The sequence below is a fragment of the Pongo abelii genome, chromosome X, assembly GCF_028885655.2.
Source record: "Pongo abelii isolate AG06213 chromosome X, NHGRI_mPonAbe1-v2.0_pri, whole genome shotgun sequence".
Taxonomy (NCBI): Eukaryota; Metazoa; Chordata; class Mammalia; order Primates; family Hominidae; genus Pongo; species Pongo abelii.
Window position 1 is genome coordinate 101,131,420 of NC_072008.2, and position 17,794 is coordinate 101,149,213.

Sequence of the window (17,794 nt, forward strand, 5' to 3'; positions counted from 1 at the left end):
AAGAAAGAAAACGTGGTGCTTGTACACAATGGAGTACTATTCAGCATAGAAAATAATGGGATCCTATCATTTGCAACAACATGGGTGGAACTGGAGATTATTAAGTTAAGTGAAATAAGCCAGGCACAGAAAGACAAACTTCACATGTTCTCACTTATTTGTGGAATCTAAAAATTAAAACAATTGAATTCATGGAGATACAGAGTAGAAGGATGGTAACCAGAGGCTGGGTATAGCAATGGGAAGTTGGGGAGTGGGCAGGAAGTTGGTGATGTTTAATTGGTACAATAAATTGTTATTGAGAATAAATAAGATCTACTATTCGATAGCACAAGAGAGTGACTATACTCAATAATAAATTGTACATTTTAAAATAACTAATCATTTCTCGGCCTTTTGGCTAAGATCAAGTGTAAAATAACTAAAGTAATGTAATTGGATTTTTTGGTAACACAAAGGATAAATGCGTAAATGGATAGCTATCTCGTTCTCCATGTTGTGATTAATTTACATTGCATGCCTGTATCAAAGCATCTCCTGAATTCCATAACTATATACACCTATTATGTACCCACAAACATTTAAAAATTTAAAAAAATACTTGAATTGGCTCTCAGTATGTTCTTAACATTTGCTAAGAAAGTAAATCTTAAGTGTCCTCATTGCATAGACACACACACACATACAGACACACACAATGTGCAACTATATGTGGTGATGAATGTATTGATTAATTTGTGGTAATTATTACCCAATGTATACATATATCAAATCATAACATTGTACAACTCAAATATATACAATTTTTAATGTCAATTGTACCTCAGTAAAGTTGGACAAAATAATAAAATACTTTGGAATGTTTGAATTATTTCTAAAATAAAACAAGATATATATTCTCAGAGAATGAATCAAACAAGACTCAAACAAAAGTAACATATATGGAAATTTCTTTCATCATTTTTGTGAAGATATGAAAAATTGTAAAGCACTAGAATGATTGACATACTATAATGAATATTTTTTCACACACATATGACAACCTGATAGCAAAGTGCAAAAACAACAACTAGCACAAAACTATTCTGAAAACCAAGATATGATTGTGAGTAACAAGGAGAGGAAACTAAGTTAGATTTTGGTATCTCGGTATAAACGTTATACTAAGTATTTCACCATTTATCTTTCAAAGGCATTGCTTCTGTCTACTCTGCCACACAGTTTACTGTTCCTGAAGGTTGAGACATTTGGAGCTCACATGAACTTGTACTCAATTCCAATGAAGTGAAGGTGCATGTTTATTGGAGATGGAAAAAGACTACTTAACAAGTATTTCATCATTTTCTACAGTCTAAGTTTTCATTGAAAATCTAATGAATATATTCAAGCTCCAGGGAAAACCACAGCCAGCCAAGCAAATAGTAGATTTGAGTAAGAATCAGAGTTATTGCCTGTCTCACCTCTCAGCATGGGATGAACAGTTCAGAGCATTTTCATTTTCCTGTTTCAAAAAGCCTATCTTCTTGTAAACGAAAAAAAAAAACTCACCTAACTGATTTTGCATTTGCCCTTTGTTTTTGCATTGGCCTCTATTTTACATTTTTATTTGACATTTATTAGACCAAATTTTCTTATATAACTATTCAAATGTGTAAGACAGAATTGACTACAGAGTTTTGTGATTATGGCTTCAACTAGGCTTCGCTCAAGGATATAAAATTATCCTTGCTTCCTCTTTTGTTTTTTTGTTAATCTTACAGTGGTTCCTATGGTGTACAGAGGGTTCATGTACTATGTAGTGAGCCAATTTAACTCACACCATGACTCTGTTTTCTAGAACTAGGCCAAAGATGGTCATGACATAGAACTGTATGTCCAAGCAGTCTCAAAATAAAGACTTGAAATCTAGACCTTAGGATTATCTTTATAGAGTGTCAGATATCCCGATGAAAATGGAAAATTGCAGTCAACTATGCATTCACTTGAAAAATACCTGGATTTTTATCAAATGCTTTGTACATTTGAGACACTTAATATTATGTAGACTGGCAGGTAATTATTGATCCAGTGCCATCTTGATTATTATTTTTATCTAAAACTGTTTTGGTATTAATACTTCTGTTCCTAGAATTATGTTTAAAATTTATCTTTGTAGCATAGTAGGTCAGTGGAGACGGGGTAATTTTGATAAAGGTCCCACCTTTCCCCATGATAGTAAAAGCTCACATGCATTCTATGTAATTTTGACCTTGGTAAGATTCTTTAACTGTTTTCTTTCCAGTAATCCATATTCATAAATAAATGCATCTACTGCAGTGAAAATAATATTTCCAACTGTGGCAATAATAGAATGAAGTAGGCTGGACATATCAGGAAATTGTGTGCAGGCATGGAGTGAGGATGAGGTGAGGGACGAACAGAAAGGTGGAAATCCAGTTTGACTAGAAGAGTTTGGCAGATTATAAGAAGCTTGGATCAGAAGATTCCAGAAGTTGGATGGAGTCATAGGTGAAGGATAAACTTGTGATCATAAGATTAATAAAGGCAATAAGAGAGAAGTCAGTCATCTCTTATTTCCCATAAACATATATTTCAGAGAGGAGTGTACAAAAAATGGATTTTGAAAGTAGACCAGGTTAAGTTTATTACATGTGTGACAGTAATACCTACTCTGCGGTGCAGAAAGCAAGGATCCTAAGGGAATATGAAAAGACCTGATCTTTATTCTCAGCCACTGCTATATGGTATTTACCCAGGGAAGACTCTCAAACTCCCTTGTTTTGCTCAGTCTATAATAATAGATGTGGCAGCCCTGCCTTCCAGACTTACTGGGTCGGCAAGGTCACTTCCATGAGACCCTGGGTTGCAGCCCTGTCTCTGAACCACTGGCATGTGGCAGTCTGCCTGATGGAACAGATAAGGGAGCCCTGTCCTCTGAAACTCTGGAAAAGACAGCTTCAACCACTGAGCCTGTGCCCTCTGGGCCTGTAGTGGAAGTAGCAGCCCTGCTAGTCTTTTAGCCACTTTTGAGGTCTTTCTTCTGTCTGGAAGGATAGCACATGCTTGCAACTGGATAGCTGTATCAGCCAATCCTGTAGAATCTCAGACGTCCTACAGTCTTTCTTTATGTTGTCCTTTCTTTGTTTCCCTTAGTCTCAGCTGGCCCTGTTTCTGCTGATATAACCACATTTTTATTCCTGCTTCTGCTAAAATGGCTAACACCATAATTTCTTTATTGAGTTGTTGTCCAGTCCCACCCTTAGTGTTCTCTCCAGAACATATTTTCTCATTTTTTTGCAATATGAGTAAGCTAAGAATTCATTTTCAAGTTCTGATGCCTTTTTGTTTAACAATTTCTCTCTCAATTTATCTCTCTCCTTTTGCATTTTGCTACAAGCAACAAGAATAAACTAGACTGTATTTTCAACACTTTGCTTAGAAATCTTAGGTAAAAGAATCAAGTTTGTCACTTACAGTTTCTACTTTCCACAAACACTAGAACACAATTCAGCCAAGTTATTTACCACTTTATAACAATGACTACTTTTCTTCTAGTTTCAATAACAAATTCTACATTTCTGTCTGAGACCTCAAGAGAATCACTATTCACAGTCTAAAACAATCTAGGTGTTTTATTAACACGCATCTCAAAACTCTCCTCCTTCTATCCATTACCCGGTTTGAAAGCTAATTCCACATTTTTAGAAATCTGTTAGAGCAGCACCCCACTTTTTGGTATCAAAGTCTATATTATATGGGGTTCTTCGGAGAAACAAAACCAACATGAGATGCTCATTACAATAACATTGAAGAGGCTCTTCAAATAGAGATTTATTTTAAGGAATTGGCTTTCATGATTGGGAAAGTGTAAATCCAATATCTACGAGATAGGCCAGCAGGCTAGGGACTTAAGGAGGAGATGCAGTACAAGTTCAAAGGCAATCTTCTGGCAGAATTCTTTCTTGCTTGGGGAAAGTCAGTCATTCTTTTGTTAACTGACTGGATGAAGCTTACCTACATTATGGTGGAAAAACTGCTTTACTCAAATTCTACTGATTTAAATGTTAATGTTAACCATAAAATAACGTCACAGAAACGTTCTGGCTACCTTTTGAGCAAATCTCTAGACACAGTGGCTCAGCCAAATTGACACATAAAACTAACCATCACACCCCGTCTCTACTAAAAATACAAAAAATTAGCCGGGCGAGGTGGCGGGCGCCTGTAGTCCCAGCTATGAGGGAGGCTGAGACAGGAGAATGGCGTGAACCCCAGGGGGCGGAGCCTGCAGTGAGCCGAGATAGCACCACTGCACTCCAGCCTGGGCGACAGCGAGACTCCGTCTCAAAAAAAAAAAAAAAAAAAAACAACTAACCATTATAGTCCCCCCAAAGAAAACTCGTGTCCACCTAAAATTTCAGGATGTAAATTTATTTGTAAGTTGAGTCTTTGAAGATGTAATTAGTGAAGTCAAAATAAGGCCCTACTAGAGTAGAGTAGGCCCTAAACTTATTATGACTGGTATCCTTGTTAGAAGAAGGGAGGACACACAGACACACAGGGGAAAAAAGTCATATGACAACAGAGGCAGAGGTGGGATTGATGCAGTTACAAACCAATGAATACCAAAGATTGCCAGCAATCACCAGAAACTAGGCAGAGGCAAGGAAAGATCCCCCCTTAGATCATTCAGAGGAAGACACTGCCAACATCTTGATTTCAGACTTCTAGCCTCCAGAACTGTGAAAGAATAAATATCTGCTATTTTAAACCACTAAGTGTGTGGTAATTTATTACAGGAGCCCTGGGGAAGTAATGCACATACCTATGCTTTGTATTTTCTTGTCATTTTCTGGGACTAGCGAAAATTATCTATACTGGCCCCCAAAGTGTCTCAGAGACAAGGTAACACCAATTCCTGGTTGTGGCGTATGTTTGGGAAATCATTTTCCTAAAAACTGGGATCTTCTGATACTTTTCACTTAAAATAAAATATAACAGGCAACCCTATTATCAGGATTTATCAAAAGGTTAAAACCATGAGGTCATACTCTTTGGTGGCTGTCTGTGGAAACTGAGAAAGTGCCAACGTAAACTTGCATCTCTTCTCTCCAAGCTAAGAATAATAAAATAAAAGCTTTGTCTTGAGTTAAAAAATCTGGGGCATTAATTGCATTTAGAATTTCTGACTTCTTGAATTAAAAATGAAATGGAATATCTTTCCAAAAGGTATAGATCAAGAGCAAAATGTAAAAAGAAAACTTAACCTGAGGCATAGGCATGAGGTAGAATTTTCTCAAATATTCCTTAATTTTCAGAAAAAAAATAGTCATGTGAGCTTGGCCTTTGGGTTTGTGTGACTGTTATGCATATTTGTGTGGGTGTGTGTAATAAGGATATCAATTAAAAGTTATATGATATCAGGGAAACAATTAATGTTGACATGTATTATAAATACTGGCAAACAAGCAAATTGAGAAGAAAAAATGAAATTGTGATTTGGCTTGATTAAAAGTGTTAGTAATTATAGTCATTTATTTGAAGTGTTTACTATTTATGTCTAATTGTCATGCAGTTCAACAATGATTATGCATGTAATTAAATATATGCCTTAGGATTAACTTTATAATATATTGTGGTTGGTTATGGCACTCAATTCCATAGTGTATACTCCAGTCTTCATAGTTTATATCTCTGGTTATGTATTTACAAATTAGAAAAAGAAGAAAGGGAAAAACAGAGGATAGAAATATGGTCTTATGAGCCTGGCTGAATACTGATTGAAGAGATCTGGGAGATTCATATTTTCTGGCAGAGAAAGGCAGAGCACTGGAGGTGCCAATTTTATCAGAGGTAAAGGTCTAGGCTTTGCAAATACTTCTCAGACCTCAGTTTGGTAAGCTGACTCAGTAAATACCAAGAATGACAGCACCACAATGGAGTAGTGAGACACTAAATAAATACCTCAATTACTTGACTTTCTCTGTACTCCCAACCCAATTCTGCTATTAGTTGCAGGGCTAGTCCTATTAATATCCAGCAAACTCCTCATAGGTCAATCTCAAGACTGAAATGGATTAACTAGTTTGGTTGATCTCTGAAAAGAAATCTACTGACTCTAAGAAGTTCTAAATAAGTTTTCAAAGGAAAAAAATGCAGCTAAAGATCTATCTAGTTTGCATTATTTGTTGTCAGTGGTGACAGGTAGTTGCTGAGTTCTCTCAGATGGTTTCATATGATAACCAAAAATGCTATCATCTAAAATTACAATGGATTTCACCAGTGACTGTCATCTTCCTTCAGGAATCATGGTCATTGCCCAGGTAATGGTTCAGAGAGATGTGAGCCTATGCATTAAATCATGGGTAACGTTTCTACTCATAAACATTCAACCCCAATAATGACAGATAAGCACTCAGCTGTTTTTCATTCAGAAGACTATAACACCATCATACTTCACTTGATTAAATAGCTAAGCCTAGGTTCCCATTATACAGAATATCCTAGTTATTGTACCCCTTCAAGCAGTATCCATTTTGAATTACATTAAACAATAACAATTTTAGAATTTTGAAAATACCATTTTTATTTTTCCTCTTTTCTGACAACTTCTTGTACTCCAATTAATTTGTATAGCCCCTAGGTTTATTTGAAACATCACTTCAAGGTGCCAAATACATGCTGTTGATAGTCAATCTACAAAGAAAGACTGGCAGTGCCAGCCAGAATGTGTTAAAAATGTGGTAATGCAGGTAATTCACTACGTTATCCAGGAGATGTTGTAAACCTATTTATATAATTATAAAAATCTTAAAAGCAATGGGACTAATCTAAATTTTTAACAATGGAGAATTATTAAAGAACATTCTTCAACTCCACTCTTTGGAAATCCACTCACATATGGGCAGTACTATTAAGACCTTAGCTCTCTGGGTATAATTTAATTTTATCAAATTAAATCATGTAATAAGGAATAACTGAATTTAATAGTGATAAGTTCACATCTGCAGTATTTCAGTTGAATATTAAACTATTTCTAAGTAGAATCCCCTGTAATTTTTGTTTCAGGAATGATTCCAAAGAGCTCAGATTTTTCTGTGCAATGTCTATGCCAAAAGAAGAAAGAATAAAAAGCTTCTATTTGCCAAGAATATTCTGAAGATTTTCCCAGAACTGTAAAAGCAAGAATTAACAGTTCATTTACAAATAGTGCTCTGAGATATCTCAACGACATAAATGTACTCTTTTGGTCTGTGTTCTCCAAGGAGTATAGCTTAAATTTTTTTCCTACAACACTTCCTACACCTGCCACACGCTGTTTCTTCAAATGAAAAATGTGCTAAAATCACAGGGCTTGCTTATTGGATCAGCCTGCAGCTTCCAAAGAAATTGACCAAGACTCCTGGATAATGAGAACTGTTAATTACCTGCAAAGATCTGGGATGTGTGTTCATTACAGAAATTAATTTACTACATAATAAAGACTGACTGTTCATTCTAAGGAAGCCAAAAAGGGTTGTTTTAAAAAGGTCTTACTGGGATATTTGATTCAGCAGTAAAGCTATAACTCTAGAAACATGAATGGGAAGAGATGGGAATAAACACCCCAAAATTAGTACAATTCAAGAAAAGATGACTGTTGAGACATTAACATTAGTAGGAAAAGGCAACTGATTCATAGATTCATTGACCCAACTTGACTGTGAAAGCATTGTTGCACTTGCTCTTTTTCACCATCTATTGAACAAATATATGCCATATAGTTTAGTGCCCACTGGGAGTGTCATAAATATTTCTGGACTTGTGTTGATTACTTTTTACTATATTGAGCTAGCTTCCAAGGAGAGTAGAGAGCTGAAGGTGCTAATTGGATATTGATTAGGCAATGGTAATTTGCTCTACAGGTATTAAAATTTGTAATCGAATGTTATTTGTAACAAAAAGAGTGAAGTGAACTGGCTTAAATTTGGGGAGGGAAAAGGGAATAAGAGTATGTTTTACCTATGATGTATTCTGAATTCAGTGTGTTAACTGCCTCATCACTTGCTTAAGTGATGTTATGGTTAATAAACTTGGACAGGTGTGTGGCATTAAAATCAAGATTAACATAACATCAAACTCCATAGTAGCATAAAATGACTAGTGTCTACTATAGATAAATGTTTTAATGAAAGAAGCTGGAAATATTCCAGGTCATAATGCAATTGCATTCAAAATACAGATCAAATGTCACCTCCTCTGTGAACAAAGGCTTTCTTGCAGTCTTCCTTCAAAATGGGTGAATAACAGTAGGTAACATTTATACTTTGTTCATACACCTATGTTTAGACTTAGTACACTGTAATTAAAATATCCTTTTGCCTCTGCTTCTTTCCAATTAGGTTCCATTTTACTCAACTTTATATCCTAATACCAAACACAATACCTGGCCTATAGTATGAACTCAATACAAATTTGGTGAATTTCAGCTAGGAATTTCTGGGTCATATGATGGTACTATGTTTATGTTTTTGAGAAACCACCAAACCATTTTCCACAGTGGCTGCAACATTTTACATTCCTTATAGCAATGTACAAGGGTATCAATTTGTCTACATCCTTGCCAATAATTTTTATTTCTGGTTTTTTTTCAGATAATGGTTACAAAGTGGTATCTATCTCATTCTGGTTTTGATTTATTATTCTCTGATAAACAGTGATGACAAACATATTTCCATGGACTAATTGACCATTTCTATGTAATCTTTGAAAAATATCTATTCAAATCCTTTGTCCATATTTGAATTGGGTTGGTTGCTGCTGTTGTTCTTCAGTTTTAGGAATTCCTAATATATTATGGATACTAATTTCGTATCAGAAATATGAATTGCACACATTTTCCTTTTCTGTGTGTTTTCTTTTCACCCTGTCACTGTGTCCTTGGATACAAAAAAATTTTAATGTTGATAAAATCGAACTTATTTACTTTTTCTTTTTCTTTTGTTGCTTGTAATTTTGAGGTCATATCCAATAAATTATGGTCAAATTCAGTGTCCTAAATCTTTCCCCCTATCTTTTAGGTACATTCACATTATTGTGCAACCATCATTATAATCCATTTCAAGAACTTTTTCAGCTTTCTAAACAGAAATTCTACGCCCAGTAAACAGTAACCACATTCCTCTCTTCCCACAGATGTTGAAGCCACTTTTCTACTATTCAGAGTTATTTGAGATTCCATATGAGTTTTAAAATGAGTTTTTGTATTTTGTCAAGAAGAAGAAACCATATAATTGGGATTTTGAGAGAGATTTCATTGACTCTCTACATCTCTTTGGGTAGTATTGTCATCTTAAGAACATTGAGTCTTATAATCTATGAATGCAGAACATCACTTAATTTATTTTTGTCTTCTTTAATTTATGTGTCTTGTGACTGAGTTTAATTCACTTAAATTTAAAGTAATTATTCATAAAGAAGGGTATACTTTTGACGCTTTGTTGTTTTTTTGTATGTCTCATACATTTCTAGTTCCTCATTTCCTCCATTACTGCCTTCTTTTAATTAAGTCATGTGTTTTTATTTTATATACTGTAGAACGTAAAAAGTTCAGTTATAAAACAAAATTATAATGATGCTGGCTTTAATATGCTCACTCATTCTTTACAATAGATCCTTATATATTATCCAGCTTCAAATTATTGTCCAGTATGCTTTTATTTCAACCTGTAAGGACTTCCTTTAGAATTTCTGTTAGGGCACATCTAATGTACTCCTTCAGCTTTTGTTGATCTGGGGATGTCTTAATTTCTTCCTTATATTTGAAGAATAAATTTGTTGGATGTAGAATTCTCAGTTGAAAGTTTTCTGTGTTTTTGTGTGTTTGTTGCTGTTGTTTTGCTTTCAGCATCTTAAATATATCTTCTCACTGCCTTCTTGCCTCCAAGGTTTCTGCTGAGTAATTGGATGATAAACTTATTGAAGATTTCTTATATATTCTGCATTCTGAGTTTTCTCTATGTTACTGCTTTTAAGAATCTCCTTGTCTCTGGCTTCTGACAGTTTGACTATCCTATTTCTCAGTATATAACTCCTTTTGTAATTTTTATTTTTAAAGTTTGTGGTTACATAGTAGGTGTATATATTTACAGTATACATGAGGTATTTGGATACAGTCATGAAATGTGTAATAACCACATCATCAAAATCGGTTATTCATTCCCTCAGGCATTTACCCCTGTGTTACAAAAAATCCAGTTATAATCATTGGTTATTCTTTTATGTATAAATAAATTATTTTGACTATAGTCACCCTGCCATGTTATCAAATACTAGGTCTTATTCATTATTTCTATTTTGTACCAATTAACCATCCCTACTACCCAACTCCACCTCTGATTACCCTTCCCAGCCGCTGGTAACCATCCTTCTACTCTCTGTCTCCATGAGTTAAATTATTTTGATTTTTAAATTCCACAAATAACTGAGAACATGTGAAGTTTGTCTTTCTATGCCTGACTTATTTCATCTAACATAATGACCTCCAGTTTCATCCATCTTGTTCCAAATGACTGAATCTCATTCTTTTTTATGGCTGAATAGCACTCCATTTTGTATAAGTACTACTTTTTTTTTTTTTTTTGAGAGAGAGAGAGTCTTGCTCTGTCACCCAGGCTGGAATGTAGTGGCAAAATCTTGGCTCACTGCAACCTCTGCCTCCCAGGTTCAAATGATTCACCTTCCTTAGCCTCCTGAGTAGTTGGGATTACAGGCATGCACCCCCATGCCAGACTAATTTTTTTACTTTTAGTAGAGATACGGTTCCACCATGGTGGCCAGGCTAGTCTTGAACTCCTGGCCCCACACGATCTGCCTGCTTCAGCCTCCTAAAGTGCTGGAATTACAAACCTGAGCTACCATGCCCAGCCAGTACCACATTTTCTTTATCCATTTATCTGTAGGTAGACACTTAGGCTGCTTCCAAACCTTGACTATTGTGACTAGCACTTCAACAAACACGAGAGTGACATGAGAATGCAGATTTCCCTTCTTCTGAATATATACTCAGCAGTGGGATTGCTGAATTGTCTAATAGATCTATTTTCTGTTTTTTGAAGAATCTCCAAACTATCCTCTATAGTGGTTGTACTAGTTTACATTGCCACTCTATAGTCTATTTTCACACTGCTATAAAGAACTAACTGAGACTGGGTAATTTATAAAGAAAAGAGATTTAATTGACTCACCATTCTGCATGACTGGGGAGGCCTCAGGAAACTTACAATCATGGCAGAAGGTGAAGGGGAAGGAAGGCATGCCTTACATGGCAGCAGAAGAAAGAAAGAGAGAAGGAAGACGTTCCACACTTTTAAACCATCAGATCTGGTGAGAATTCCCTCACTATCAGGAGAACAGTAAGGGGAAAGTCTGCCCTCAGGATTCAATCACCTCTATCCGGGCCCCTCCACCAACACGTGGGGATAACAATTTGAGATGAGATTTGGATGGGGACACAGAGTCAAACGATAACATTCTGCCCCAGCTCCCCCCAAATCTCATGTCCTTCTGACATTTCAAAACACAATCATGCCTTCCTAATAGTCCACAAGGTCTTAACTCATTTAAGCATCAACCCAAAAGTCCAAGCCCAAAATGTTATCTGAGACGAGGCAAATCCCCTCTGCCTATGAGCCTGTAAAATCAAAAACAAGTGAGTAACTTCCAAAATACAACGGGGTTACAGGTATTGGGTAAATACATCCATTACAAGTCGGAGAAATTGTGCAAAACAAAGGGGCTACAAGCCCCATGCAAGTCCGAAACCTAGCTGGGCAGTCATCAAATCTTATAATTCTGAAATAATCTCATTTGACTCCATGTCTTAAATCCAGACCACACTGATGCAAGGGGTCAGCTCTCAAAGCCATGGGCAGCTCCACCCCTGTGGCTCTGCAGGGCACATCCCCTTTGACTGCTTTCACAGGTTGGTATTGTGTGCCTGTGGCTTTTCCAGGTGCATCATGCAAGCTGTTGGTGGATCTACCATTCTGGGGTCTGGAGGACAGTGACCCTCTTCTCACAGCTCCACTGGGCAGTACCCAGAGGGAACTCTGTGTGAAACTCTGTAGGAAACCCTACATTTTCCCTCCATACTGCCCTAGTAGAGTTTTCCATAAGGGCTCTGTCCCTGGAGCTGACTTCTGCCTGGACATACATGTGTCTCTATACATCCTCTGAAATCTAGGTGGAGGTTCCCAAACTCTTGCCCTCTGCAAACCCACAGGCTGAACACCATGTTGAAGTCACCAAAGTTTGGGTCTTGCACCCTCTGAAGCAATGGTCCGAGCTGTATCTTGCCATGTATTAGCCATGGCTGGAGCTGGAGCAGCTGGGACACAGGACTCCATGTCCTGAGCCTGCACAGAGCAGTGGAGCACTGGGCCTGGCCCATGAAACCATTTTTCTCTCCCAGGCCTCCAGGCCTGTGATGGGAGGGTCTGGCACAAAGGTCTCTGACATGCCCTGAAGATATTTTTCCCATTTTCTTGTCTATTCACTTTTGGTTTCTTTTTACCTATGCAAATCTCTGAAGTTGGCTTGAGTTTCTCCCCAGAAAATGGGTTTTTCCTTTCTACTACATGATCAGGCTGTAAGTTTTCCAAACATTTATGCTATGCTTCCCTTGTAAACATAAGTTTCAATTTTAGACCATCTCTCTTTGCTAAAGCATAACAGGAGTGACATTTACTCCAGTTTCTATTAAGTTCCTCATCTCCATCTGAGAGTACCTCAGCCTGGACTTCATTGTCCACATCACTATCAGCATTTTGGTCAAAACCATACAACAAATCTCTAAGAAATTCCAAACTTTCCCACAACTGTCTGCCTTCTTTTGAGCCTTTCAAACCATTCCAAACTCTGCTTGATACCCAATTCCAAAGTCACTTCCACATTTTCAGGTATCTTTATACTAGTACCCCACTCTAGGTACCAATTTTTTGTGTTAGTCCATTTTCACACTGCTATGAAGAACTACTTAACACTGAGTCATTTATTTTTAAAAAGAGGTTTAATTGGCTTACAGTTCTGCATGGCTGGGGAAGCCTCAGGAAACTTAAAATCAAGGCAGAAGGTGAAGGAGAAGCAAGCACATTCTTCATAGGGTGGCAGGAGAGCAAAAGCATGAAGGAGAAAGTACTACACTTTTAAACTATCAAATCTCATGAGAACTCACTCATTATCATGATAACAGCAAGGGGTAAGTCAACCCCAAGAATTCAGTCACGTCCTATGGGCCCCACCACCAACACATAGGGGTTACAATTCAAGATAAGATTTGGGTGTGATACAGAACCATTCCCGCTTTCCCACCTCACACACCCATTAACCCTCCTAGCCTCTGGTAGCCATTCTTCTACTCTGTTTCCATGAGTTCAATTGTTTTGATTGTTAAATCTCACAAATAAATGAAAACATGCAAAATCTGCCTTTCTATGCCTGGCTTATTTCACTCAACATAAAGATGTCTAGTTCCATCCATGTTGTTGCAAATGACTGAATCTCATTCTTTTTATGGCTAAATAGTACTCCATTGTGTATAAGTACCACATTTTCATTATCCATTCATCTGCTGACAGACACTTAGGTTGCTTCCAAACCTTGGCTATTGTGAACAGTGCTGCAACAAACATGGGAGTACAGATATCTCTTTGATATATGAATTTATTTTATTTTAAATATATAATCAGCAGTGAAGGAATCACACTACCTGACTTCTATGTATATTACAAGGCTACAGTAACCAAAACAGCATAGCACTGGTACCAAAACAGACATATAGGCCAATGGAACAGAACAGAGACCTCAGAAATAACACCACACATCTACAACCAACTGATCTTCAACAAGCTGGACAAAAACATGCAATGGGGAAATTATTCCATATTTAATAAATGGTGCTGGGAAAACTGGCTAGCCATATACAGAAAACTGAAACTGGACCCCTTCCTTACACCTTATACAAAAATTAACTCAAGACGGATTAAAGGCTTAAATGTAAAACCAAAAACCATAAAATCTCTTGAAGAAAACCTAGGCAATACCATTCAGGATGTAGGCATAGACAAAGACTTCATGATGAAAACACCAAAATCAATTGCAACAAAAGCCAAAATTGACAGGGGATCTAATTAAACTAAAGAGCTTCTGCACAGCAAAAAAAAAAAAAAAAAAAAAAGACTATCATCAGAGTGAACAGGCAACCTACAGAATGGGAGAAAATTTTTGCAGTCTACCCATCTGACAAAGGTCTAATATGTAGAATCTACAAGGACCTTAAACAAATTTACAAGAAAAAAAATCAAACAACCCCATCAAAAAGTGGGCAAAGAATATGAACAGACACTTGTCAAAAGAAAACATTTATGTGGCCAACAAACATATGAAAAAAGCTCCACATAACTGATCATTAGAGAAATGCGAGTCAAAACCACAATGAGATACAATCTCATGCCAGTCAGAATGGCAATTATTAAAAAGTCAAGAAAAAAATAGAAGCTAGCAAGGCGGTGGAGAAATAGCATTTACGCTGTAAATGCTGTTCCATCAGCATTTACACTGTTGATGGGAATATAATTTGGTTCAACCACTGTGAAAGACAGTTGGCAATTTCTCAAAGATCTAGAACCAGAAATATCATTTGACCCAGCAATTGCAATACTGGGTATATGCCCAAAGGAATACAAGTTATTATCCAATAAAGACAAATGTACACGTATGTTTATTACAACACTATTTACAATAGCAAAGACATGGAATCAACCCAAATGCCGATCAATGATAGACTGGATATAAAAAAATGTGGTACATATACACCATGGAATACTATGCAGCCATAAAAAGGAATGAGATCATGTTCTTTGCAGGGACATGGATGAAGCTGGAAGCCATCATCCTTAGCAAACTAACACAGGAACAGAAAACAAACATTGCATGTTCTCACTCATAAGTGGGAGTTGAACAATGAGAATACATGGTCACAAGAAGGGAAACAACACACACTGGGGCCAGTCATGGGGTGGGAGGTGAGGGGAGGGAGAGCACTAGGACAAACAGCTAATGCATGCAGGGCTTAAAACCTAGATGACAGGCTGATAGGTTCAGCAAACCACCATGGCACATGTATACCTATGTGATAAACCTACACATTTTGCACTTGTATCCCAGAACTTAAAGTAAAATTTGTATATAAATATATATGCAGCAGTGAGATTGCTGGATTGTATAACAGATCTATTTTCAGTTTTTTTAAGGAACTTCCAAACTGTTCTCCATAGTGACTGTACTAATTTACATTCCTACCAACAGTGTAGAAGGGTTCTCTTTTCTCCACATTCTCACTGCCATCTGTTCTTGTCTGTCTTTTGAATATAAGCCATTTTAACTGGCCTAAAATGATATCTCATTGTAGTTATGATTTTCATTTCTCTAATGACCCTTGATGTTGAGCATCTTTTTTATATCCTGTTCGCCATTTGTATGTCTTCCTTTGAGAAATGTCTATTCAAACCTTTTACTCAAGTTTTTCCTTTGATGATTTGCTTTTCTCCTATAGAGTTGTTTGAGTTCCTCAGATGTTATGGTTATTCATGCCTTGTCAGATGGGTAGTTTGCAAATATTTTCTCACATTTTGTGGGTTGTCTCTTTACTTTGATGACTGTTTCCTTTGCTGTGCAGAAGCTTTTTAATTTGATGTAATCCCATTCGTCCCTTTTTGCTTTGGTTGCTTGTGCTTGTAGGGTATTTTTCAATAAATTTTTGCCTTCACCAATGTGCTGGAGAGTTTTGCCAACGTTTTGTTATAGTAGTTTTGTAGTTTGTTGTATTAGATTTATGTCTTTAATTCATTTTGATTTGATATTTATGTGGTGAGAGCTAAAGATCAAATTTAATTCCTCTGAATGTGGATATCCAGTTTTCTCAGCACCATTTATTGAAGCAACTGTCTTATCGTGTGTATATTCTTGATAACTTGGTAAAAAAAAAAATGAGTTCGCTTTAGATGTATGGATTTCTCCCTGGGTTCTCTACACTCTTCCATTGGCTTATGTGTCTGTTTTTAAGCCAGTACCGTGCTCTTTTGGTTATTATAGCTCTGTGGTATAATTTGAAGTCTGGTAATGTGATTCCTCCACTTCTCTTCTTTTGCTTGATATAGCTTTGGGTATTCTGGTTCTTTTGGGGTTTCATATAAATTTTAGGATTATTTGTCTGTTTCTATAAAAAATGTCATTTGTACTCTGACAGGGGCTGCATTGAATCTGCAGTTTGATTTCGGTAGTATAGACACTTTAACAATATTGAATATTCCAATTCTTTAACACGGATTACTTTTCCATTATTTGTGTCATCTTCAAATTCTTTTATCAGTGTTTTATAGTTTTCATTGTAGAGATTTTTGACTTATTTCATTAAGTTAATTTCTAGGTATTTAATTTTATGTGTAGCTATTGTAAATGCGATTACTTTTTTATTTCTTTTTCAGACTGTTCACTGTTGGCATATAGAAATGCTACTAACTTTTTATGTTGATTTTGTATCCTGCAAATTTACTGAATTTATCAGTTCTGATAGTCTTATAGTGGAGTCTTTAGGTTTTCCTAAATATAAGATTATATCATCTGCAAAAAAGGATAACTTGACTTCTTCCTTTTCAACTTGGATGCCCTTTGTTTTTTTCCTTTTGTCTAATTGCTCTGGCTAGGACTTAATTATTTTCCGCTTTCAAAATGTTAGATGAAACAGCTATTCTTAGCATGGCACAGGGATCACAATAGTTACACTGCTGATGTAGATTAATGGCACAATTATTAGCCAATAGTGCTTGGCAATTAGTGTGGAGCATGGGATGCCTAATCTGCCAATGGAGTCATAGAACAGCCTATCAGGGGATTTGTGAAGACATAACAGAGACTTTCAATAAAGTCCAGAAACTAAGTGCACATTTTCTTCTCCTACCTCACCTTTCAATGATTCTCCTATATTCAACTAATATAAAAACTAAGAATGGAGCGTACCTGATTGTGTTATAGGATTATCAAGGGCTGATATTTTTTAAGGGTTGAATTTGAAAAACCTTAAAGACAATGTTTTTAGCAGTATAATTTTGACCTATTCTATAAATATTTGTTGAATAAATGAATATTTGTCTTATCTATCAACTGCCACTATGTAAATATAAAGCAGGTTTATTTTCAAAATAATTAGATAGTTGAGAGAAGACTCATACCTTCTTTATCTGATTTCTTGTGTCTTGACTTCCAAGAAAACTTCAACTGAAATATATTTCTACAGATGTATGTACATATAATGTGTATGTATATATGCAATATGTTTTGAAATATATATACACTTAATTTTTGAATCTATGTGATTTATATGAATTTTGAATTTGATGGCATTTCTTTAGACATTGGCTATTATATGTCTCTATAATTGCGGAAAACATAACAGCAGCTACTCTGATATGGTGGTGGTGTTTTTTCGTTTGTTTGTTTCTTATTTTTAAACTTCCATCTTCCTTTTCTGGTATGTTACAGTGTTATAATTAGGACCGTGTTGCCCATTCTATCTCTCCCCTAGATTAGTTGCAGATTGAAAACCATATATAAGCCTGAAACTATATTTCATCAAAGAATGTCAACAAACAAAGTTAGCATTGATGGTAGTAATACCATGATTACCTCAGACAGATGGCTGATATTACTCTGTGTCTAAACATATTTTCACTTGCTCCTTTACATACTAATTTCTTAT

At 36.1% G+C, this 17,794-nt stretch overlaps 1 pseudogene; it reads left to right on the forward strand.

Moving 5' to 3' along the window:
* The first annotated feature begins 380 nt into the window (after positions 1 to 380).
* LOC112131221 (U2 spliceosomal RNA) lies at positions 381 to 539 on the forward strand (annotated as a pseudogene).
* The last annotated feature ends 17,255 nt before the right edge of the window (positions 540 to 17,794 follow it).